At 35.1% G+C, this 26,995-nt stretch overlaps 1 long non-coding RNA gene across 1 annotated transcript; it reads right to left on the reverse strand.

Annotated features, from left to right (window-relative positions):
- Positions 1-4,694: 4,694 nt before the first annotated feature.
- Positions 4,695-5,363, reverse strand: LOC145033825 (uncharacterized). Its single transcript, XR_013677727.1, has 3 exons — positions 5,245-5,363; positions 5,080-5,173; positions 4,695-4,940 (listed from the first exon to the last, which is right to left on the reverse strand). It is a non-coding gene; the product is annotated as an uncharacterized LOC145033825 (long non-coding RNA).
- Positions 5,364-26,995: the final 21,632 nt, after the last annotated feature.

The raw sequence follows: 26,995 nt of genomic DNA on the forward strand, positions 1-26,995 counted from the left end.
TTTTGGCCTTTTGAGCTTATAGGGCCATGCATGCACGTAAAGTTTGCAACTTTACGTGATAAGCATACTCAAGGAACATGGATCTATGGTTTGGAAGCGTTGCATGTTTCGGAATCGATCAGTATGGGGAATGGGTCATAGGGACTCGGCAAGTCCCAAGGACAAAATCGGTGAGTTCCATGAAGATGGCCATAGACTCGGCGAGTTGGATGAACAACTCGGCGAGTCCTATGAAGATTGCCTGGAACTCGGCGAGTTGTTCTTCAAACTCGGTGAGTCGGGTCACGAGTCGGTTCAATCGTCCGAAGTCATGAGTTAAGGGTGATTCAGTGAATGGGAAGAAGGACTGGTTGAGTAGGACTGGGTTAGTAGGAAAAGGACTCGGTGAGTCCATGCCATGACTAGGCGAGTCCAGTCAAATGGACATTGATTTTGACCAAGGAGTTGACCTTGGGCCAAGGGAGGGTCAGTCTTTTGACCTAAGGGTATTTATGGGTGTCTAACCTATATTTATGGTTTATAGCCGGAGGATTTGCGATCCAGCAGTCAGACGCTCAGCAAGCAGACTTCAGCAGCTACTTTCGAGGTGAGTTACCTTCTAGTAGCGGTGGGTCTAAGGCCACAATGTCGGCCCACCAGTAGGAGACGTATGATAGATGATTATCTTTGTGATATCATCTAGGTTTGCTACTACCTGATATGTTATATGCTATCATGATATGTTGTATATGATAGTAGTAAAGTTCGGTTGTTAGGACCGAAGGGTAGTCAGACACCCCAGATACGTCTGACAGTATGTGCTGATATGTTTGCATGCTGGCTAGTTATGTTATATGCGATGGAGGTAGTAGGAGGGGACCAGTCCCCGAGTTCGGTTGATAGGACTGAAGGGTAGTTCAGGAACCCCAGATATGTCTGATAATATGTTATGTTATGATATATGTGATAGTAGCAGTAGGGGGTGAGATAGTCCCCAAGGTTCGGTCGTTAGGACCGAAGGGTAGTCAGCACCCCAGAATCGTTTAACATGGGTAGTCAACACCCCAGAATGGCTTGACACGGGTAGGTCGGCACCCCAGAATGGCCGTACCGGGTAGGTCGGGCACCCCAGAAATGCTTGGCAATATGTATGATATGTGATTTTATGGTATGTGGTATGATAGGGTAACTCACTAAGCTTCGTGCTTACAGTTTTCAGTTTTGGTTTCAGGTACCTCTTTTTCGAAGGGGAAGGAGCTGGCGCGGTAACAGCACATCACACACACGCTTTGTATTCCGCACTATGAGATCGTCCTCGGGATTTGTACTCTGAATTTGTTATGTTTTTATAAACTGGTTTCCAGACACGCACATCTTTTATGAAATGATATGATCGGTGAATGTTTTATTTCTAATGTTTTGCTAAGTATGTGTATTTAAAAATGAAATTTTTGGCTCGTATTTTCGGGATGTTACACACCTCTAGACCAAGCTATGTGGGGTTATAAACAAAGGAAAAGAACCCTTCTAGAAGGAATCAAGCCTCCTAAAAGATTGCACACAAACCACATCAAAACAGGTCACAAAACCGAAAAAGAAAAATATTCAGCACGAAAGCGTGTCACGGCTAGGGTTTTGTCTCATCGTATCAACATCGTTAAGTTGCAGATCAGGAATGTGCAAGGCCATCCACCACGCTACTGTCAAATATACATTGCAATGTAGGAATGTTGCAAATCTCATGCTCGTGTTCTGATCATCTGCTCCCCCAAGTTCACTCCACGTCCGACCCACACCTATTTTTGGGTGATTCTAACCCTCCAATATCATATACATGTGCCTACAATGGCTACAAAACAAAAGGGAGCATTAACCACTCTTAAAACATGGATTTTTTCATCATTCATGGCTCTCTCTTGAGTGTGACTAAAGGAGATCGAAAAGACATAAACAAACACTAAGAGAGCATTTCATACCTTCCATAAATTGTGATGTTTTCTAAGATTGGATTGAAAAGAGAGTAATCCAAGGTCACCCCTCAGTTCACCATACAAAGTTGCAAGATCTTCTTCCTAACTCGAAGAATAGAACCTTCACATAAACTTTCACTCTCTAGATGATTGATGGCTGCAAATGAGATGTGATTCCAGGATCATAGGGTTAGGCACCAATATATGCAACATAAGTTTCTAGTTAGGCCTTCCAATTGTGTAAAAATGACTCCATGTCCCACATGCATGGTCAAGAATGATTTTCTTACACTTTGGCCCTTGGAACTTGAATTTCAACAAGATAGAAGGTCAGCTTAACCGAAAATTAAAACAGAACTAACCTTGATGACGAAATGGGAAAACTCGAGTCGTTATAGATTGGTTTCTTTATGTTCTCAACAAATACCAGATGCGAGATGGTGCTAATTTTATTGTAATTGAAATTCATTTTGTTATCATTTCACATTATATCGATTATAATTATGTTAAAATAGTTACTTTGAAAATTCTTCCAGGAGCACGTCGTGTGTTGTATTTGTAAAAATAAAAAAAAATAATAAAAAAAAACCCCTATGCTGGTAAGTATACTTTTATATGAAATTATACTTGCATTTTTAATCTTTTAGACACTAATAAGTTAGGTTTTCATGCAGGTAAAATGTTGCTTTATGTTGGTCTATACAATTTACTTCCATTACATTTTCAAAAAAATCAATAAGATAACTTTTATTGCGTTTATATTCCATTTATAGCAATGTACCTCCAACAAAATAATATTTGCAAAAACTAACGCTGCAACGTGCAAGCTTAAATTTTCAATTCCAGTCCCTCAACTTTGAAATTTTGAGGATGTTTACACCTACAGTTCACACCCTTCAACTTTTTAAATTGAAACTTGTTAGCCTTTATTTACTTTGTAAATTGTCACTTTCAGTCTCTCGACTTTGAACCTTTTATAACGTCAGTTTCACACCCCTTCATTTTCTAAAGTTTCTCAAGGTAGGTTTTGTTTTACAATATTTATCTATGTTATATGTAATCCTCTTAAAAATATATATTATTATTTCTATAGATATTAGTGAGGAACAAATTGTACAAGGATGTCTAGACGCATTGTTATTCTATTGACAACCTCCTAGAATACAATACTACTTAGGGTTGCTTCTAGAACCATTGCAAATCTTGCAATGAAAGGTATTCCCTTACATCTTTTAAACTCTTTATATATATATATATATATATATATATATATATATATATATATATATATATATATATATATATATATATTTGAATGAAGAGATCAACATTTTGTTTTTGGTAAAACTAAATGAAGGATTAATTGCTTTACTAGCAAATACATCATCAAAAACAATTGATCCCCAAACTCTTATAATCGTAGCAAAAGCAATTGCAAAATTTTGTGGAAATGGTAATCAAGTAATGTTCATATCGTAGAGAATAGCAACCTACTTTATTTTTACCCATAATAACAATGTACTTACATTTTCTTTCCAATATAGGCATATGCCATTATATGCAAGAAACATAAGCACGTTGCTATTATGAGTTAAGAATCGAAAATAAGTTGTTATTATGTGTAAAGCAAATGTATTTATTCTTATCATAATCTTCCATTTATGTTGCTTATATGTGCTCCCTTACTTTAATGCTTTAAAATTTTTTGAATCTATTTATTCTTATTGTGGTCTTCCATTTATGCATGTTGGGATTACACTAGATATTTCTACAAGCCTATTGTCACTATTTTCATTGAACACCAAACAATCTTTTGTTTCGTTCGAGCTCTAGAACACAATGCTCCAAAGAATATCGCTAATCAAGCAAACTGTTAAAATGTACTTGTTACTTCGACTTTGGATGCTAAAACATGAAATCTAAAGGCATTTTATATATTATGTATGTAGGTCATAGTTAACCATGGGATAGGACATGATTTCAAATTTGGTAGGGTGTAGATAAATCGAAAATACAAATAATAATAATAATAATAATAATAAAAATACCGTGTATTTAACATTTATCCTCTTGAATCATGATGATGTGTTTTATATAAAAGCATACAGGTGCTTTTACTTGTTTCTTCCCATCACATGTTACCAATTACACGTGCATACGTGCATCTCATTCCTTCCACATAAGAAGTAAAGAAATCTATTTTATTATATAAATTTATTAAAAAGTACAAATTTGTATCAAAGATATGGTATTTTTGGTACTAAAATGGTATTTTTCGGTTTCTTCAATGGTATCGTTAAATGGTGAATCCCTAGTCACCATTCATTTGTTCGAATTTTTTGTACGAATGATGCATTATTTTATCAAGTTTAATGCATAAATCGATAAAACTCAAAACCAACTACCAACAAGAACTCAAGAAATCTATTTCATTATTACAAACTAAAAAGATCAAACGAAATAACCTAAAATTTTGAAAAATAAATCAAAATTTTCAAACAAAAATCTCACTACAAAAAGAATAAAACACAAATCCATACTTTTACTCATTCACGTTCCAAAATAATCATTTTCATTGTAATCCATTCTTTTTGTTCAACTCCACTTTGATATAAACATTAATTCATAATAACAAGTAGTTAATATTTATTGAACCTAAATTTACTTATGATACTTCGATTTTTTTTCAAAACCAAAACATCTTATCAACAAATAAACGTTTAAAAACTATAAATAATAATTCAGTTAAACATTACAATTTTGTAATTTATTGACACAAATAGAAAGTCGTAGTACATGGATTTGTTAGAACTTAGAACACCATAAATAAGTAAATAAATACATTAAAATTCAAATCTAAAAAGAAAAAAAAAACATAAAATTCATATTTTTCCTCTATTCATGGCAACAAGTAAAAGCGATCAGAAGAAGATGATAGTTGGATCACAGCAACACTCATCAAGAAGACAACAGCAACACAAAGCCGCTAGACTACAAATCAAAACAAAATTCCAATTAAAACCCACATACGAATGGATAATAATAATCAATCAAATGATCAAATCCATAAAAATATGGATGGAAATAGGAGAAAAAAATAATAAAAAAAGGGTGAATAATGAATACATACCAGCCTTCAAGAAAACCAGGTTCTCGTCGGGGAGGAGGAGGGGCGGCGTATTGCGGCGGCGCCATCACCGGAGGTCCTTGATAATAGCCTCCTCCTGTTGAAGATGATTGTTAATTGGAAGTGAGAGGAATAAAGGATATGGAGAAATGTGAAGTAGATTCGTACCTTGAGCAGGGTAAGGATAAGCATATTTTGGTTCATTCATGATTTGTTGAAGAGAGCAGTTGTGTAAGGTGGAGTGATGAAGGTGGGTAGAATATATAGAGGAAAAAGGTTTGCATTGATGGAAATTAGGATTGGTAAAGGTAAAAGGTAAAGCAAGTAAATTAGAGAACTTTCTTGATTATTCTTACTTTTTTTTTAGTGGTTATTATTATTATTATTATTATTATTATTGGTGTAAGTTTTAGTGGGATTTAAATTTTATGGGGTGTCTGACAAAAGTAGTTCTTAACTGAAAATAGATAGTTGATAGCTGATAGCGGGTAACGGGTAGTAGGTAGCTAATAACAGAAAGCTGTAACGTTTATTTGTTATATGAGTATTTGACAAAAATAATTTGAAGTTTTTGAAATATATAAAATTACATAAAATGATAATTAATTAAAAATAAATAAATATATAAATATATTTTTAAGGTTAATTATGGAAATTAATTTTAAGTAGCGTTTTGTTAAACGCTACATGAAATAGCTTTTAGATTTTGAGCATTTTGTTTAAACTAAAAGTTAAACGCTCGTACAACCAAATAAAGTTTTTTATTTAAACTAGAACGTTTTGTCAAAAGCTAAAAGCTAGAAACTTATAAACGCTTCAAAAAACTTCGTACCAAACACACCCTTAGTCTAATTTGTGAAAAGATATATATTGTTTCAATATGGTGTTTGTTTTTATATATAAGTTTCTTTAAGCTTTATATATTTTTTTATTTGGGAAATGATATTTTAGTCCATCAATTTTTGACTTTTGGTTTAAATGATTCTTACATTATTATGAAGAATTTTTAGGGGTATAAGGTGAATTTTCACTTGCTTATTTGGTCCTTCTTACTTGCGATAATAATTACATTGAACCTAAACCATATAAAACCTCCTTTAAAATTTTATTATTAAATGACATATTAGAGATGTTTTTTCAAATATTTTTTCATGTTTTAAATTATTTATTATTAACTGAGCGATAAAAATATCTTTTTAATGTTTTAAAAATGCTTTTGTTATGATCTTACGATTTCGGTTCGACTTTACGATCATGATTTTACAAGAGTAGAAAACGATTTTATATAAGATCCTGATGTTAACAACCTTATCAAAAACCCGAGGTACATGTTTGTGTTTGTATAATTTTGTCAAAGTTACTTATCCCAATTAAGAAGGAACATCAAACTTTTGTATGTTTAAAAGATTTTCTCTTTTATTCTTGTTATAATCGACTAAAAACATGAATAGGGCTAGTGTGGGTTTGTGGACTTTGAATAACTAATGGACTACTAGTGAATAATTATATATATTAATGGTGAAAAGATGGCATTCAGCACGGCCAACCCAATACATAGGCAACTTGGGCTTAGGGTAAGGGCATCAAAATTATAAGGGCATAAAATAGTCAAATATGTCTATAATATATATAATAGTGGCCCAAAAATATTAGCCCATCTTGTGATCTGATGCCTTCGAACGTAATAAAGTAAGGGAACGACACGCGCCAAACAACCATCCAATTGCATCGATTGTGTATCCGAGCATTCAAATGTGCATGGAAAAACGAATCATCCTCTCGTGCCTAGAAACTCGATGTTGTCGGTTCGGTAATCACAACCTGAACTATCTCATCTCTTTGATGTCAGATTTCTATTCATTACTCTCAATTTCTCATTCTAAATCTCTCTAATTCTCTAAACATGTTGGTTTCTACATTTAATAGTTCAATCGGTTAAGTTTAGTTTTTTTTTTCACTCTTTCATTCTCAGTTTCGATTCCCCACTTTACTTGCTTGATTGGGTTTTATTTTTTTTCCCTGCATGAAGCAAGAGGAATACGAAAGAAAGTTGTAAGGCTGTAAGGACCTATTGTATTTGTATTTTTCCTAATTTATGGTTTCTCTTGAATGGTTCAACTGATTTGGGCCAATGGGTGAGTTTGTTTTTTCATAGTTTGTTTCTAATTTCATTTTTTTTCTTAATTTGTTTCTAATTTTGAATCTGATTTGTGATTTTCTTCATTGTATTTGCTTAAGTGGTTATTTTCTGTGATGTGAATGATAGAATCAGGTGGCATATCTGATTTTGATTTATTTTGAATATTTGGAATTGGATAACGAAAGGACTAATTTCTTATTTATATACTTAAGTTCTTCTCATTTCAATTTTACTTTCTATTTAACTCGAAATCTGCCGCCATCAAACTTTCTAAACTTTGTTTTTGTTTCTTGTTTCTGTGATGTGGATCCGGTGGCTAATTTATTGAACTTCTGATTTCTGTTTATAATGAAATCTGAGTATCTGACTTTGCTCAAAATATGTTGCATTGTGTTCTTGTTTCTAGGAAGGTATAAATTTATTTCATTGTGTTGTTATTAGACAGTTGTTTTGAAAAATTGTTTCCTATTTTTTATTTTTTTCATTCACTTTGCTTATAATGAAGCTAAAGAAATAGTAAATAGTATTTGAGTTAAACCCAAATTTCCTCAAAAAAGTATTTATAGTTGAAAAAACAATTTGATGAAATTCGAAATACCAAAAGAGAACACTAATCTTTTCAAAAATCATTTAAAGGGATTATATTATTCATGTAGATATGACTCTTGTTCAATTGAAAAGTTGAAAAGTGTAAGAAAATTTAGGGTTTACGGTAGAGATCTGGATACCAACTTGAATCGTGAGAACACTTTTCGAGCTGATATTTCTAGCATATGTCTAGATTGTAAGAAATTTAGCCTAGGATAATCCAAGTGGACACTTACGCTACTAGGCACAAAAATCGTAAACCAAATTGCTAGAAGGATTCTGTGAAAGTTTGAAGAAAATGAGAGCTAAATTTTGTGTGTCCTTCTAAGAAGGAAGAACCGTTTATATAATAAACAAAATTAGGGTTTCATTAGGGTTAGACCGTTATGAGTTGCTTTGGAAGCAAGTTAGGGTAATCCAGATTTGAATGAGGATTTAAGGTTACCAAAAGTAATAAGTTTTGTAAGTTTTAACATAACCACCCTCAAGAATCCTAATTTCCCACTAAGTTTCTATATGTAAAATTCGGACCCCAGCCAGGGGCTCTGCCTCTTGGACCCCGCCAAAGGGGCGCTGCCCCTTTGGAAACCCGGACCCAGGGGTGCTACCCCCAGACCCCGACTTGTCGTCAAACCAGCTTCTAATCTGATCTTATACATGCATGCACTTCGCACAAACCCCCGTTTTAGGGTAACCCTTCAACAAACATAACATTATCAAACAAACCAAACTAGTACATAATGAAAATATCGAAACGATTGAATTTCCATTTAGTATCATACATTTACAAATACTCGAGAATCAGGGTGTTCTAAGAATTGAACCCATCAACCCATTTGAATACCAGGAAGTAAAATACATACTAGTTTATTGAATTTCTAGCAAAATACACTTGACACTATTATAAGGCCGTGTGTCCCAATCCTATCATGATCATATCAAGGTGAAGTCTACAAAATCTTGAAATGCGTCTACACTTCACCATCACGTATGTAAATCCTTTCCATGTATCTGCACAAGCATTTATCAAAGGAATTATTAAGAAGTTAAACTTCAACCTGGCTAACTTGCAGAACCAAACACATACTTGGGATGAATACTTCATGTGTTCTAATCTATAAGTATGTGCTTTCCACATTGAATTCAACTCCTAACATTATATTAGGATGGAATTGGGTGTGTTGTCATTACAGAATTAAATGAACTTTAAACACATCCCGATTATAGACTTGTGCACTAAGTCTCTTGTCAAGCCTTTAGTCAAGTGATCTGCCAGATTTTGTTGGGATTTCACAAACTCAACCGAAATCACACCATTCATGATTAGTTCTCTAATCACACTATGTCTAACACCTAGGTGTTTAGACTTTCCATTATAAACAGGCTATATGCCTTAGCCAAAGCGGCTACACTATCACAACGAATAGAAATAGGTGTTATCGGTTTAGACTACAAACCAATCTCATAGACTAAATTCCTTAACCACTCTGCTTCTTTACCAACAGCTGCTAACACAACAAACACATATTCCATTGTCAAGTTTGTAATGCAAGATTGCTTCTTGGAAGCCAAAGAAATGACACCTCCCCCAAGCAAGAATACCCAACCAGAAGTTAAGGAATGGTCCTCCATGTTGGTTATCCAACTTACATCCGAATAACCTTTTAAAACTGAAGGACTCCCCAAGTAACTCAAACCATAATTCATGGTTCCCTTGAGATACTTAAACACTATATTTACTGCTTGCTAATGTTGAACATTGGGATTACTAGTGTACTTGCTTAATTTACCCACAATAAAAGCAATATCAGGTCTGTTACTTGTCATGGCATACATCAAGCTACCAATAGCCTTAGAGTATTCCAACTGTGAAATGGGAACACCATTATTTGGCTTTAGTTTCACACTTGGATCCATAAGAGTACTCACATGAGAATAATCGGTAAAATTAAACCGCTTGAGAATTTTCTTAATATAATGACTTTGAGTCATTACCAAACCTTTGTTCATCCTTTTAATTCTTATTCCAATAATTACATCAGCCTCTCCTAAATCTTTCATGGAGAACTTAGATGATAACAATTTCTATGTTTCATCTACTTGATTTTGGTGGGTACCAAAAATCAACATGTCATCTAAATATAAGCAAATGATCACTCTAACTCTAGTAGCATCATCAAATCTACTATAAAGGGATTATTTTATTATTCTTGTAGATATAACTCTTGTTCAATTAAAAAGTTTAAAAGTTTAAGAAAATTTAAGGTTTGTAGCGAAGATCTGGATATCAACTTGGATTGTAAGAACACTTTCTGAACTGATATTTCTACCCTATGCCTGGGTTGCAAGAAATTCAACCTAGGATAATCCAAGTGGACACTTACGATACTCGGCACAGAAATGGTAAGCCAAATTGCTAGAAGGATTTTGTGAAAGTTTGAAGAAAACAATAGCTAAATTTTGTGTGTCCCTTTTGAGAAGCAAGAATTGTTTATATAATAAAGCGAGATTAGGGTTTCATTAGGATTGGGCCGTCATGAGTTGCTTTGGAAGCAAATCAGGGTAATCCAAATTTGAATGAGGATTTAGGGTTAATAAAACTAATGAGTTTTGTTAGTTTCACCATAATCACCCTCAAAAATCCTAATTTCCCATTAACTTCCCATATGTAAAATGGGGCTTGGACCCCGCTACGGGCGCTTCCCCTTTGGAAACCCCGGACCCAGGGGCTTTACCCCCGGACCCCCTACTTGTCGTCAGATCGTCTTCTAATCTGATCTTATATATGTGTGCACTCCGCACAAACCCGATCATATATTAGAATACAAATTATGAAACCCCTTAGCTCACATGTTAATTCCAGTTACATAAAATGACATGGTGACACCAAAATCACCAACAAAAAGTAGATTTGAACACACGCAATATTTTGAATGTATGTTTGGTTTTCTGTTTGATGGCTCCAAATTAGTTTCTTTTTATTTCATAATGAATTAAAAAATATTGTTTAAATCTTGAGTCTAACTTGAAAATGGTGAAAAACATGATATTGATGGAATTGGTTTATTTATAGAGTTACAAATATTGTAGAAAATGTTGTGGATGAAGCATACAAAGGTGAAAATCTTTGGATATTTATTCAAATAATGGAGTACGAAAAATGAATGGATATGTTCCTAATGTGTTGGTTGTACATAAGATATTATTCACTAATACCGAAAGCAGATATTCAAAATTAAAGCCCTTAAAGTCATATCTCCAAAATACCATGACTCAATGGCAGCAATTTTAGTATCTCCAAAGCTCCATGATTCAATGGAATGGATTAACAATTTTAAGTATGCAAGTGATATTTTACAAAATATTGATTATTGTAAATTAAGATATGTTTTCCTTCAAAAAATACGCTAAGACATCACTTAGGTAATTTTTGTAGGTTTTCGTTTGTCTTATATGTTTGATTATAAAATTTATTGTATTTTTTATTTTGTAAGTTTTTTATATATAAATGCATAAAATTCTTATATGGTTCTGGATAGTAAAAAACAATGGATCGGCTTTGTCATTCTATCTTGGTGCCTTAAGAGATTATCCAAAATTAGTATATTTTTTTAATTAATTTCGGTTTTAATTAAATAAGGTTAGTTTTGAGAAGTTATGGAAAGTGTATTTTGACAATTTAATGTCAATCTTATTTAAAGAAGTCAAATCTCATTTTTTGGATCTCTTGGATGAACGTACAACATAAATACACAAAAACTCTCTCAAATTCCATGAATGCATACAATAGATTCACCATGGATTAAGTTCTCGGGGATGAACTTAATTTAAGATACTTGTATCCTAAATTTTCAAAAACTATTCCACAAATAGTGACCAATTTCTGTCATAAGACATTGCTTTTGCAAGTCTCTATCTTTTCATAATCTCCAAATTTTGTTTAGTAAGTTTTATGTTTATGTTTCTTGATTTCATCTCTACTTGTTTTTTTGTAACAAATAAAATTGTTTTGTACTCTTTTGATAACATTTGTTTTAAAAACATGATGGATATGAGATGAAAAGAGAATTTGTCCATATTCATAAACATATCTCATTTCCTCCGCGATTGAGGAAATCTAATTTCAACAAAGTCAACATACCATAACATCCAATTATGATGTCTACGTAGAATGTAATGTGTAATTGAATTTCTATTATGGAAGTGCTACATTTAGCTCATAAATAATTACCATGTCAAATTTTGAGAAGACATTTTAAAAGACATCTAGAATCATTTCACGAGGGTACTTATGGTGGCGATGGCTACATAGTCATATTACTTTCACCCTCGGAAAATAATCCATTTTGCAACTCTAAATTATTGTTTCAAATTGACAAAAGGTAATTACAGTGAAAAATAAGAGAAATAGTAGGATGGAATGGAATGGGTCCCACATAATAGAATTACAGTGTTTATTTACTCAGATAATAAAAGAAAAAAATTCAAAAAAAATTAATAGTCTTTTTTTATGGACCAAAAACAAAATCCCAAGATTTGAAAACCACATGGATATGATCTATTTTGTCGAGGGTTGGACTACACTATGAATTTTACTATATGGACTATTGCTGTAGTTTATTATTTATTTATTTATTAGTTATTTGGCTAAATTATGGAACATTTCCATGTCAATCTTGTCTGAAAAAAGGGAAAAGAGTTTTAAAAGATAATGTATTTTTTGTGTTTACATGCTGGAAAAAAGGCAACAATTTAAATTTCTTTTTGTGTATTTTTTGTGTTTACATGCTGGAAAAAAAAAAGCAACGATTTAAACTTGTATTTCACATTTTCAAACTGGAAGGAAATAAAAGAAAACTATAATATATTATTGTTAATTATTCTGACAAGGAAATGTGAGGTTTGTATTCTTTCATTTTTTTTTTTTTTCCACGTCTTTCCTTCGTTTCTCATTCACTTTTTCTCCTGATGGGCTCCATGTGTTGAACTCGAGAGTCGAGACTACAACCTTTGTTATCGAATTTTATCAAAGATCAAGTTTATTCCATTACATTTTTTTATAGTCAAATTCTTCATTTCTTGAAGCATATCGACTCCATACACGAAGGGATAAGTGCAGGGTCTTCGGGTTAAATTTGAATATTTTATATAAAAATAGTTTGTTTGATTATGAGTCAATAAATATAGAGGCTTGGCTGATGGTAGGGTGGGTAGAAAAAAAATACATACAACTATTGGTTCTCCTATTTTCATTTATTAATATGAGCATCACTTTGAGTCGTATCAAATTAATGTCGGTTCTGGATCCATCACGCGACCATATTGTTCATCGAATTTGTAGTTAATCGAAATGCGATGTATTAATGTGTTAAAAACCAATTTTTTTACTTAGTTTTCAGTTCGACCGTCAGTTCAACCAGTTTGTCCGTTAAACTGAGTTTTAAGATTTTGATATTTTTGTTTTTGCATTTTTGTGCACAAATAAACACTCAAGTTCAAATATTAAAAATAAATATAAAACAGTTCAAACATTAAAAATACATATAAAATAAGTTGTGGATCACTCAAAATACATTGAAAACACATATAACTGTAAGTTTAAATCAATCCACATACATAAAAAAAATATATTAAAGTAAAATATAGTTTTAGATTAATACACATCATTTACCATGTTTTTTTTTTCAATTTAAAAGAAGTCTAATCAGATATGAAAAAAAAAACATCAAAGTTTATGCAAAATACTTTATTTTTGTTTATCATTCAATTTAATCGTTTTTTTTTTTTTTTTTAAAAAAACATGTCGGTTCGTTCCGGCCCAAAAAATGACATAAAACTAGTGTTACTTGAACAACTCACTTACTCGGTTCTTTGTGCTACCGGTTCGAACCATTTTTTAAAACATTGTTATTCTTTAATTTTGTTAGCATAATAACATTATTAGCTCATTTCTTACTTTGGGCCTCTTTGTCCCTTTAGCCCTATAGCTAGGTTTAACCTATTCTATTTCCTACATATTTTGTTTTTTCCTTTCATTTTAATTGGACTTTTTGTATTCAATAATAAAACCCTATAAGTATTATGTTCATTAGTTTACATGGTATTCGAGCAGTATTCGGTTTGTCATTTATGATTATTTGAAGCGATTTATATGTAAGGCTTTGGTATTCCACGATTTGGGTACTGTCACCGCGATTTGAGGACTACTAGAGGGTTTCTATTTGTTTTTTCAATATCTCACTATGATTTTATAGTTGCTCCGCGATTTAAAGATTTTTCGATGGTTTTTATTTGCCTCATCGATATCTCGACACGATTTTATATTTGCGTCGTGATTTTTGTTCAGAGAGCATATTTCAAAAAACATTTATATTTATTATTGTCAGTATGGCTCCAAAAGATGATTCTCTTCAATCCATTAGTATCCAACTTAATGGCAAGAACTATGCCTATTGAAGTTATGTTATAAAGAATTTTTGTAGGGAATGAACATATGAGGAATTGTTGAAAGTAAAGGCTACAAACCAAAATATGAGAAGGCTGCAAATTATGCAACCTTATTAGAGTCATGTGGGACTGATAACTCTAAGATTATCACTTGGATTAACAATTTTGCAATTCAATCTATAGGCACACAGTTGGCAAAGTATGAAACTGCAAAGGAAGCTTGGGATCATTTGGCTAGACTGTACACACAATCTAATTTGCAAAACAGTATAAGTTAAAATTTTATATTCGAGCTCTCCAATAGAAAAAATATGAGTATTTTAGAGTTTCATGCTTCTATATCTGATTTATGGGATCAATTGGCTCTTACTGAATCGGCTGGCCTAAAGGCCTTTATCCTTACATTGCTAGAAGGCATGTACACCATTTGGTTTAGTTTTTTTATTGCTTTAAGTTCTGATTTTGAATGCTCACTTGGATTTATCTTCCATCGTACACCACTACCCATTGTTGATTCGTTTGTTCATGAGTAAATTGTTGAAGAAACTCGCATCAAGTCACATGCTAACAAAGGGTTTAATTTTTTCACTACTCCGACCATCCTTGTTGTTTCACAACGACCTCGGAACTCTAATCAGACTTGCTCTAGAGATGCATTTATAGATGATCTTACCATGTTTCTTTTATAGATGATTACACTTGTTATATGTGGGTTTATCTTATGAAGCACATGTCTGATTTTTTCACGATACATAGCGAATTTAGAGCCCTTGTTAAGATTCAACACTTGGTTGTCATAAAATGCTTTCGTTGGGATTTGGGAGTGGAATATACTTCAAATGCCTATATTTAACTGCTTGTAACTAATGGCACTATGAACCAATCATCATGTAAAAATACTCCTCATCAAAGTCGTTTTGTAAAGATAAAATACTGTCACCTTGTTGAAACTACACGTTCCTGGGTCTTATCCTCCCATGTCCCTAGTACCTTTTGGGAAGAAGCCGTTCTTACCACTCCGTTTGACCCTAATCGCATTCCTACTACTTACAATTCCAGGATGTCTCCCTATGAAATATTGTATGGAAAACTTACTAATTATTCCTTATTATGTGTATATGGTTATACATGCTTTGTTTTACGACCTCATGCTAAGCAAACCAATTTGTCTCCAAAATCTGGTCTATGTATATTCTTGGGGTATTGTACTGGTCAAAAAGGATATCAATGTTACAATCCGATAAACCAAAAATTGTTTGTTTCTCGATATGTTACATTTTTGGAACACATTCCTTTCTATAGCATTCATATTCAGTCACATAACATGACTCGGCTAAAACTTCAAGCTATTGATCCATTTAACAATAATAATGATGGTACGTCTGATGGTTTTCTTAGGTTACAACAAAAATGCTCAAGCAAAAAATCACTTAACAATTAAGATTGGGCACATGCGACTTAATAGGATCTATGTCTTTCACATTAAGGCAACATACTTTGAATTAATAAAACCATCATAAAGCCTATCAATTTCAAAAAGGAGAAACTAGTGTTAAATGCCTCTAACTTGTTTTAGCAAACAAGTTTACTTGATTCCTTCCTTTGGTGACTTGAGAAGCAAGCACCAAAAGTTCAGTAGCTCTAATGGTTTGTACTTATACCCTAGCAACAAGAAAACAAGAGGAGAGAGGAGAATAGGATCATATTTTTAGCTATCCTTCTGGTGTATAGCTTGGACGGAAATAGGGCACCTAAGGGGTCCTCTTTATACCTGATAGGATAACCTTAGAAACCCTAATCTTGAATAAAATAATAATATTTTAATTTCTGATGGTTATTTAGTTTCCTTATCTTTAGAAGGAATATTTTAGATACCTTTGGCATCTCCCAAAACCGTTCACCCTAGATGGAAGATTCTTGAATTCCTTTTTGTTCAACTATGGAACAATTATAGTCCGGTCCTTGCACTTTTAATTAAACAAATTAATTCAAATTAATTTCGGATTAATTCTTAATTAAACAATACTATTTCAAATTAATATATAAATCATATAATCTATTAACAAATCATTTATTGTTGTTTATTAATCATATAATAAATCAATAAATCAACCTCTCCTTCCAATTGTCATCCTTTTCAATTACTAGTTCTGAGGGCAACCCAAAAAAGATTTTTCTTCTAATTACAAGTCATACCAATTTAGTTATGATCTTAGACACCTTAATCCAATAATTTCTTCAGATGCTTTTGCTACTTCAGATAGTCATCCAACTTTTGATACTACACTTGTTGTTACGTAAGACCCTCTTCCTATATGTTGGTAATCAAGAACCCCCACCATCAAGACCTACTCGTACTCAAAAGTCCATCATGCTTCCAAAAATTGTATATTCTTCTTACTCGCCAACTTTTTCCTCCTTTATTGGGAACATACATCATCTTTCTAAGCCAACATCATACAAAGAGGTCAACTCTGACCCTCTTTGTAAAAATGCTATGGATGAAGAACTGGCAGCTCTTTATCAAACTCATCCATGCAATTTGGTTTCACTTTCTCCTAGAAAACTATCAATTGGTTGTCATTGGGTATATAAGATCAAAACCAAGTCTGATGGGTATTTTGAATGTTATAAATTCAGACTTGATGCAAAAGGATACTCACAATAATATGGTATGAATTATGATGATACATTTGCTCTAGTTGCTAAAATGACAATTGTTCACACTCTAATTGTTGTTTCTTTTATTCGAAAATGGAAGATTTATTAGATAGATGTCAAGAATGCATTTTTGAATGGTGCTCTTCACGAGGCGGTATATATGTCTCCTCCACCAGGTATTGCTCATCATCTAGGTGAAGTTTGTCGACTTTACATTATATGGTCTCAAACAAGCTACAAGTACAGGTCAGATCCTTATTTCCTTATATGTTGATGATATGATTATTATTGGCAATGATCATGATGGTATAAAGTCTTTGAAGTGTGATTTAGCTAACCATTTTTCTATGAAAGACTTGAGCCTACTACATTATTTCTTGAGGATTAAAGTTGAGTAATCTCCAAAAGTTTATATTTTATCTCAGACAAAGTATATCTTAAATTTGTTCGAACGTACAAGAATTTCCGACAACAAAACAGTTGATACTCCTCTCGAGAGTAATGCCAAGTATTCTCTAAGCGATAGTGTTCCCTTTTCAGATCCGAGCCTTTATCGTACCATTGTGGGGAGTTAGATCTATCTTATAGTTACTTGGCCAGATATCTCTCACACAATTCAAATTGTTAGCTACTTTGTCACTGCTCCTTCCACGGTTTATTGGGGAGTTGTTCTTCATATTTTGAGATATCTTTGTGGTACTCAGTTTCATAGTCTGGAGTTTCCTTATACTTCTTCTCTTGGTTGCGTACCTATAGTGATGCTGACTGGGATAACAATGTCTATGATCTCAACTCTACTACCGAGTATTTTATCTTTGTTGGAGATTCATTGATTTAATGGAAGAGTAAGAAGCATGATGTTGTCTTTGGATCATCTATATAATCTGATTATCGAGCTATGGTTTTTTCTTCTTGCGAGATTATGTAGTTGTGATAGCTTCTTGAAGACATGGGTGTTCATATTTCCCAACTTACCCCTTTACACTATGACAGCATTAGTGCAATAAGGATTGCCAAGAATTTATTGTTTCATGTGTAACACTCGTGTTTCTAGCCTAGGCATTTATATTGAGGTGATAGTCTAGCTTAACCTTTGCAACTCATTTTGAAGAAATAAAAGAGGAATTATGTGAATTCTATGTGTTTCGTATGTTTTATCCTTGATTACTAGGGCTTAATTAATTAAGAATAAAAATGAGCGTCAAAAATAAATATTAGATATAGCCGATATCTTTACATAAAGTTGTAGTGGTCGAAAGAAGGATTTCGGGGATATAAGGAAAACCAAAATCCGAGTTATAACGAAGAAATTATGACCTGTCGAAGTTTCGCGACAAAATCGATACGACGCTGAATGTCGTAAAAAGTGAGTTTTTGATAAACTACTTTTTTATCCTTAGTGATTTAAACGAAAGTCATAGTATTCGTTAAACCGAGAAGTTCGATAAAAAGAACGTCCAATTCTGACTTCGTATGAGGAAGTTATGATTTTTCGAAGTTTCAGCTTAGCATTAGACAGCTAAAAAACTCAAATTTTAGATCGAGATATTTTCAGCCGACACAACCTAAACGAGAATCAAAGGTCTCGTCGTTAGTAGCACATCGGTAAAAAGTCTGACGAAAACGGACGTCGGATTAAGAAGTTATGAATTTTTAACGGATTTCCTGCCCCAGTCTGATAAAAAAAATACTATAAAAATTAAAGTCAAAGTTAGCCGACGAAGTCTAAACGAAAGTTGTAGAGCGTAATTTTACCTATGTGTGCATATAAAGAACGTCAAAAACGGAGATCGTATGCGATAATTATGGATTTTAGAAGTTTTTGCAAAAAAATTGAGAAAATTTTCATGGGTGAACTTCGGCCACGTCACCCTCGCCCAAAATGTGCCACATGTCCGAAATGGTGAGTCATGCGAGCCACGTGTCCGAGCTGCATAGTCATTCGAGCTCCTGACCTTATCCGAAGTGGTCCAGTGAGAATCCAATGGGTGTCCTCTTCCTCGTGTCTGAAGCCTTCGCATGATGCCGCGAACCCACCCTACTTCGGACCTAGACCTCGGTCTAATCACAGACTGCCAACGAGGCCTTCGCATGCGCAGCCCACGTGCAAGCCACCCCCTGCGAGCTCCGGATCTGCGATGCGTGGCTTCTCTCCTAACCGTCCGATCAGAAGGCTTGCCCCTATAAATAGGAGGGTGCGAGACCTCCCGGGTATATTTTGGAATCTTGTCATTTTTAGCCCCTAAACCCATATTTCTTTCATCTTAACATCCCCCAAAGCCCCAATATTGTTTATAAGCCCCGGAATACTCCACGAAGTGCCCGAGTAGCCCTGAAAATTTATCTTTTTGGTTTCGAATCCCGACCTTCGCAAAGCTCGGTTTCTCAATAAAACTCCCAGTTTTATTAGAAACGACCGTTTTAAGCAATGAATTGCTGCCCGATTATCATCAAATCATGTGAGTGTATAGTCACTTTCATTTTACACATAGATATAAAGTATTTTATATAAATACGTGTTATGTGTATATATATATATATATATATATATATATTGATTATTTATTTGAGACAATTGTTGAATTGATGTTTTATACAAGTTTTAAACCGTATATGCTTTTTATCTACAAAATATGTTAGGTAGAACATGGGTAGATGAAATAGTTGATGTGTGTTAAAATGGTGTGAGGCCTCGATATTGTTGTTGTTGTTGTTGTTGTTGTTGTAGTCATCTAGCGGAGTATAGATGACGACCACAGACCTTTCTAGATAGTCTAGTGGAACACTAGCAGGTTTGCAACTTGTAGGTGTTTATGAACTAAATGTTCATTGGTGTAGTCCATCCTGCTCATGGATGCCTTTAGGATATGTATGGCTGAGGAAACCCCTTAGCAGTAGCGTCCATCCTGATGATATTCTTTAGGCTAGGTCCCTTGTGATATGTGTTTAGGGACGTAAAGTGAGGATAACAGGAATGGGTAATCAGGGTTATTGTTGATTGGTGAACTTAATAAGTATATTATTAATGTGGGTTGAAAACCCTATATGCTCACCAGGCTCCTAAGCTTGACCCACTCAGTTTTTATGATTACAGGTTGTGGACCCCGAGCATAGTTGGAGGACGATGAGAAATTTTTTGATTATAAGCCAGTAGTTGTAAATAACTGTTGAAAGGCTTATAACATCTTGTTTATGCTTTTGATCTGTATCGGAACATGAAATCCCGAGGTTTTGATATGAAATAAAAGTATACGTTTCTTAAGGAATGATTTTGATAAACTTTTATCATGTTTTGTTTTAGGGACTAATTATGCAACATCTTTTAAAAAGATTTCTCTGATTTTATTTTAAAAACATAAATTAAATGGACTTTTTCTCGCCGAGAAATTAGGGGATGTCACAGTTGGTATCAGAGCATTAGTTTAAGCGAACTAAGAAATTGTAGAATTTCTAGACTTAAACTTAGAATGCTAAGTAATGATTGTGAGATGAGTGTCTACCATATTTTAGACACGAGCACTAGTTTATTTTAGGAAAGATGCCTAAAATGCCCTTATGTGCTAAATGCTATGTGTTTGCCATGTGTGCCATTAGTTGTTCGGATCTATGGTCTGTTGTCGACCGGATCTTGAAACCTTATGTGTGTAGGATTCTAAGCGTATGATTACGAGATTAGAACTAACATGTAAACGTTTTTGAGTGATAAAGGAATTGACATGTCTTACAGGGATAAATACCTAAATTCGCCTTATTCGGTATATAGATTGTAATGGCAAGAACTTGGAGTGGAGTTGGAAATGCGAATAGAAACCAACAACCTCAACCCCAAGTGGTGGGATAGATGCCTATAGTAGGAGCTGCACCCGAACCCATCACCATGACTGGAGTACGAACTATGATTCATACCATGTTGGCTGAATAGAGGGAGGAATTGAGGCAAATGTTGCTGAACAATAGGGATGAAACTTCAGTTCCTGTTGAACAACATGAATTGAATGACGATCGATCTGAAGAAGGAAACAACAGTAGATCTGTTAGTCAAACTGATCTGCTTGTGGTTGGGAGAAATAACCACGAGGATAGAGTGGAAAGAAATAGGTGCAAGTATAAGGACTTTGTAACTTGCAAGCCATCGAACTTCACTGGAAAAGAAGATCCCGTTGGAGTAATGGACTGGATCTCGGAAATGGAATTAGCTTTCATGACTTGTGATTGCCAAGGCAAGTTACAAACCACGTTTGCAGTACATCAGTTCAGGGGTAGTGTTGCTCGATGGTGGAGCACTCTGGGGAAAACCCTAAGCCCTAATGAGCCATTGAGACTAACTTGGGCAGAGTTCTTGGTGCACTTCAAGCGCAAGTACTGCTTGGCCTAAAATGTTCTTGAGTTTGAAAACCAATTTCTAACGTTGAAGAAGGGAAGTATGACCGTTGACGAATATACGAATAACTTCACAGAAAAAATGGAGTTTGGTTTGCGTATTGTCCCATATGAGCTGGAAAAAATTGACAGGTACGCAAAGGGACTTCCATAGGAGTATGCGGTGCCAGTACGTCAGGCACTTACTTTGGAGGCAGCTATCTGGGTTGCCAAGTCTGTTGAAGATATGATAAAAGGGAGAGCCGCCAGCAAGGTTGAAGTTGGCGAAAAGAGAAAGTTTGAAGGAACTTCAGGTTCCAATAAAAAGAACAAATTCTGGAAGACTGGTTCGAGAAAATTTGGAGGAGGAGCGGAAGCCAAGTGGTGTGACAAGTGTAAGAAGAAACAGGCTGGGAAGTGCATCGTGGAAGTCACTTGTTACAAATGTGGAAAGCCTGGGCATTATGCCAATGAATGAACTTTCAATAAGAGCGTATGTTTTGGGTGAAATGAAGAAGGGCATACTTTGTGGGATTGCCCGAAGAAGAAGGACGCAACAAAACCTAATCTTCCACCAAAGCCGAAGGCGAGATCCTTTCAGATGACACTTGAAGCTGCGAAAGAAGAAGCCGATGTCGCTTCAGGTACCTTTCTCGTAAACGCATTGCCTGCCCAAATTTTGTTTTATTCTTGAGCCAATTATTCCTTTATATCGCATGAATTTGGTAGAAATCTAGCTTTGCCTATAGATAGACTAGTTAATGCTATAATAGTCGAGATTGCTAGTGGTAAGTTTGTACCTGTTAGCCATCGTATGAAAAACATCCTCATTGACTTGGATGGGAATAAGTTCCATGAGAAGTTATTGCCTATCGAGTTAAATGGATTCGACATAGTTTTATGAATGGATTGGCTTAGCACCAATGATGCTGAAATATTGTGTAGAAAGAAGATAGTAAAAGTAAACCCACCAGGGAAAGAGTCGTTTATGGTGTATGGAGACAAACACAGAGTAAATTCTGGAATTATTTCCCTAATGAATGCCAGAAACTGTTTGGCCAAGGGATGTACATCATATCTAGCGTTCGTGATCGATGCTAAGATGGAAAAGAAGGAGGTGCATAATATTCCGGTGGTGTGTGATTATCCAGAAGTCTTTCACGAAGATCTTCCCGGATTGCCCCCTGATCGACAAGTAGAGTTTCGTATCGACTTGTTACCAGGAACGACGCGGATAGCAAAATCACCATATCGATTAGCACCAACAGAAATGAAAGAACTTTTGACACAACTTTAGGAGTTATTAGACAAAGGTTTCATTTGACCTAGTTCATCATCCTGGGGAGCCCCTGTGTTATTTGTAAAGAAGAAAGACGGGAGCATGAGAATGTGCATCGATTACAGAGAGCTAAACAAAGCAACGATAAAGAACAAGTACTCGTTGTCGAGGATAGATGACCTGTTCGACCAGTTACAAGGTTCGAGCTATTTCTCGAAGATCGATCTTAGGTCAGGATACCATCAACTAAAGGTGAGAGAGCGGGATATCAAAAAGACTACGTTTAGAACAAGATATGGACACTATGAATTTCTGGTTATGTCTTTCGGATTAACCAATGCCCCAACAACTTTCATGGATTTGATGAATAGGGTTTGTAAACTATTCCTAGATAAATCCATTATAGTATTGATAGACGATATCTTGATTTATTCAAAAAGCAAGCAGGAGCATGAAAAGCATCTGCGTGAAGTGCTAGAAGTCCTGAAAAAGGAGAAGCTATATGTAAAGTTCTCCAAATGTGAATTTTGGATTCAAAGTACAATTTTTAGGACATGTGGTTAACCAAAAAGGAATAATGGTTGTGAAGCTGTGATGAAGTGGGAACAACCAAAAAGCCCTATGAAGATTTAAAGCTTTTTAGGATTAGCTGGATATTATCGAAGGTTTATCCACGACTTCTCATCGATTGCTACTCCATTAACAGCTTTGACCCATAAAGGATCTACTTATGCTTGGAATGAGAAGCATAAGAAAACCTTTGAGAAGTTGAAGAAGAGATTGTGGGAAGCGCCGATTCTTTCATTACCTGAAGGAGTTAATGACTTTGCAGTTTATAGCGATGCATCTGGAGTTGGGTTAGGTTGTGTTCTGACCCAAAGGGATAAAGTGATCGTGTATGCATCGAGGAAATTGAAGGAGCATGTAAAGAACTACCCCACTCACGATTTAGAGTTGGCAGCGGTAGTATTCGCCCTAATGATATGGAGGTATTATCTTTATGGCACAAAATGTAAACTTTTCACTGATCATAAGAGTCTCCAATATCTCTTTAATCAGAAGGAATTGAACATGAGGTAACGACGCTGGCTAGAGTTACTCATGGACTATGACTGTGAGATACTTTACCACCCTAGTAAAGCAAATGTTGTTGCTGATGCTCTCATTCGAAAGGTAGACCTTGAAAAGTAAAGGCCAAGGGCATTGAGAATTGAAGTTGTCTCGATAATTGTGGAAATCATAAAGAAAGCTCAAGAGAAAGCTTTAGAGAAAAATGACTGAAAGGAAGAAAGTTTGGGCAAAACGTTAGTATTCGGTACAAACAACCAAGGGTTGAAGGTATTCCAAGATAGGATTTGGGTACCTAAGACGGGCGGAGTAAGAGATCTTCTAATGGAAGAAGCTCACAAGACCATGTACTCGATTCATCCCAGAAATATGAAAATGTATAGGGATCTAAAACCCTATTATTGGTGGCCGACGATGAAGCTCGATGTTGCTAAGTATGTGGCCAAGTGTGTAACTTGTGCTAGGGTTAAGGCACAACATCAGAAACCGTATGGGAGTTTAGAACCTTTACCCGTACCCATGGGTAAATGGGAAGACATCACCATGGATTTTGTGACTAAACTGCCCAAAACAAGGAAAGGTCATGACATGATTTGGGTGGTCGTTGATCGCTTCACTAAGAGTGCGCATTTCATAGAAGCTAAAGAGAAATGGTCTATGGATAAACTTGCAAATTCTTATGTGAAGGAATTTGTGAGGCTTCACAGTGTTCCGTTAACAATTGTATCCGATCGTGATAGTCGTTTTACCTCAAGGTTTTAGAGGAGTCTACAAGAGGAATTGAGTACCAAGTTGTGTTTAAGTACAACTTACCATCAGCATACCGATGGTCAGAGTGAACGAACGATTCAAACATTGGAGGATATGCTGAGAGCATGTACCCTAGAATTTCAAGGTAACTAGGATGAACACTTACCTCTAGTAGAATTCTCCTATAATAATAGTTTCCACTCAAGGATTAAGATGGCACCTTATCACGCTTTGTATGGGGAAAAGTGTCGAACACCATCATGTTGGCTGGAAGTTGGGGAAAAGCAGTTTATGGGACCTGAAATAGTCCATCAGACTGCTGAAAAGTTGAAAGTGATAAAGGAAAGAATGTTAGCTTCTCAAGATCGACAAAAGAGTTATGCTGACAAGAAAAGACAACCGATAACCTTTGAAGCTGGACATTCGGTTTTACTTAAAGTCTCGCCGTGGAAGGGACTTATAAGATTTGGTAAAAGAGGAAAGTTGAGTCCAAGGTTTATTGGACCATTTAAAGTTCTTCAGCAGAATGGGAATCAAGCTTACAAGCTGGAATTACCAGAAGAACTGGAGGGTATTCATAACACCTTTCATGTGTGTTATTTGAGAAAGTTCATGGGAGATGTGCCCGAAAAAATTCTGATTTCTGAGTTAAGGTTGGATAAAAACAAGAGGTTAATCGAAGAACCTAAGGCAATCGTTGACCGTAAGACTATGAAGCTGAGATGCAAGATGGTCGATTTAGTGCTTGTGCGTTGGAAACATACAAATGGGCCAAATCTCACTTGGGAAACGGAGAGTGACATGATGAGTCGCTACCCGCAGTTGTTTGGTGATATGTGATTACGGGGACGGAATCATCCTAAGGGGGAGAGAATTGTAACACTCGTGTTTCTAGCCTAGGCATTTATATTGAGGTGATAGTCTAGGTTAACCTTTGTAACTCATTTTGAAGAAATGAAAAAGGAATTATGTGAATTCTATATGTCTTATGTGTTTTATGCTTACTTACAAGGGCTTAATTAATTTAGAATAAAAATGAGCGTCAAAAGTAAATATTAGATATAGCCGATATCTTTACATAAAGTTGTAGTGGTGAAACAAGGATTTCGGGGAAGTTACGACTTGTCGAAGTTTCGCGACAAAACTTGCACGACGCTGAATGTTGTAAAAAGTGAGTTTTTGATAAACTACTTTTTAGCCAGTCATAGTATTCGTTAAACCGAGAAGTTCGATAAAAAGAACGCCCAAATCTGACTTCGTATGAGGAAGTTATGGTTTTTCGAAGTTTCACCTTAACATTAGACAGCTAAAAAACTCGAATTTTAGATCGAGAGATTTTCAGCCGACACAACCTAAACGAGAATCGAAGGTCTTGTCGTTAGTAGCACAACAGTAAAAAGTCTGACGAAAACGGACGTCGGATGAAGAAGTTATAAATTTTTAACGGATTTCCTGCCCCAGTCTGATAAAAATAGTACTATAAAAATTAAAATCAAAATTAGCCGACGAAGGGTAAACGAAAGTTGTAGAGCGTAATTTTACCTATAAAGAACGTCAAAAACGGAGCTCGTATGTGATAGTTATGGATTTTAGAAGTTTTTGCAAAAAAACTGAGAAAATTCGCATGGGTGGACTTCAGCCACGTCACCCTCACCCAAAATGTGCCACATGTCCGAAATGGTGAGTCATGCGAGCCACGTGTCCGAGCTGCATAGTCATCCGAGCTCCTGACCTTATCCGAAGTGGTCCAGTGAGAATCCAATGGGTGTCCTCTTCCTCGTGTCTGAAGCCTTCACATCATGCCACGAACCCACCCTACTACGGACCTAGACCTCGGTCCAATCACAGACTGCCAGCGAGGCCTTAGCATGCGCAACCCACGTGCAAGCCACCCCCTGCGAGCTCCGGATCTGCGATGCGTGGCTTCTCTCCTGATCGTCCGATCAGAAGGCTTGCCCTTATAAATAGGAGGGTGCGAGACCTCCCGGGGATATTTTGGGATCTTGTCATTTTTAGCCCCTAAACCCATATTTCTTTCATCTTAACATCCCCAAAGCCCCAGTATCGTTTATAAGCCCCGGAATACTCCACGAAGTGCCCGAGAAGCCCTGAAAATTTATCTTTTTGGTTTCGAAGCCCGATCTTCGCAAAGCCCGGTTTCTCAATAAAACTCACGGTTTTATTAGAAACGATCGTTTTAAGCAACGAATTGCTACCCGATTATCATCAAATCATGTGAGTGAATAGTCACTTTCATTTTACACATAGATATAAAGTATTTTATATAAATACGTGTTATATGTGTGTGTGTGTGTATATATATATATATATATATATATATATATATATATATATATAGATTGATTGTTTATTTGAGACAATTGTTGAATTGATGTTTTATACAAGTTTTAATTTATATATGCTTTTTATCTACAAAATATGTTGGGTAGAACATGGGTAGATGAAATAGTTGATGTGTGTTAAAATGGTGAGAGGCCTCGATATTGTTGTTGTTGTTGTAGTCATCTAGCGGAGTATAGATGACGACTACAGACCCTTCTAGACAGTCTAGTGGAACACTAGCAGGTTCGCAACTAGGTGTTTATGAACTAAATATTCATTGGTGT

This window comes from Lactuca saligna, chromosome 3, assembly GCF_052625555.1.
Source record: "Lactuca saligna cultivar CGN05327 chromosome 3, ASM5262555v1, whole genome shotgun sequence".
NCBI lineage: Eukaryota > Viridiplantae > Streptophyta > Magnoliopsida > Asterales > Asteraceae > Lactuca > Lactuca saligna.